A 643-nucleotide genomic window follows, 5' to 3' on the forward strand; every position below is an offset into this window, starting at 1 on the left:
CCATTTACTCTCATTGTTTTGAACTTGTCAACATTCAGCTCATTTAAAAAAAAAAAAGTGTGTTTCACTGATCTTCATTACTAAGTTATAGTAAGTATAGTACACTTAGGTAGGAAGAAGGATAGGACTTGCACATGACTATAGTTTAAGGGAAAATTCTGGCCTCAGTGGAACAGCAATCAAGCTAAACTACGGGGAAGGATGCCTAAAGAATGGGATAGAAAATACCACCAAACATGTCAAGTCATTGAAGTCATGATACACCACATTTACTGATCTCAGTTCTGGTTCACCCAGTCAAATAATGCAGCATTCCTGGAGAGGGTTCAGAAATAGGTGTCACTAATTTGTAGAATATATTATGATCAAGGCCAAGAGCTTACTAAGATCAGATACTAATATGAGTAACAAAGGATTAAAAAAAAAGGAGTGGGGGGAGGGTCAAAGTTATTCAATTTTTAACTTTATTCTTTAGACCATAAACCAACCTGTGATTGTTAGGAAGAAACTTCTGTGGTTATTTCAAGTTGTCTACAACATGTTTTCTTGTACTTGTCCTTTAAGCATCTGGTACTGGTCTTGATCAAAAATTACATAGAACTAAATTGATGACCAGATCAATGGCAGTTACTTTGTTTAGCTT

Source organism: Pelodiscus sinensis, chromosome 2 (genome assembly GCF_049634645.1).
Source record: "Pelodiscus sinensis isolate JC-2024 chromosome 2, ASM4963464v1, whole genome shotgun sequence".
Taxonomy (NCBI): domain Eukaryota; kingdom Metazoa; phylum Chordata; order Testudines; family Trionychidae; genus Pelodiscus; species Pelodiscus sinensis.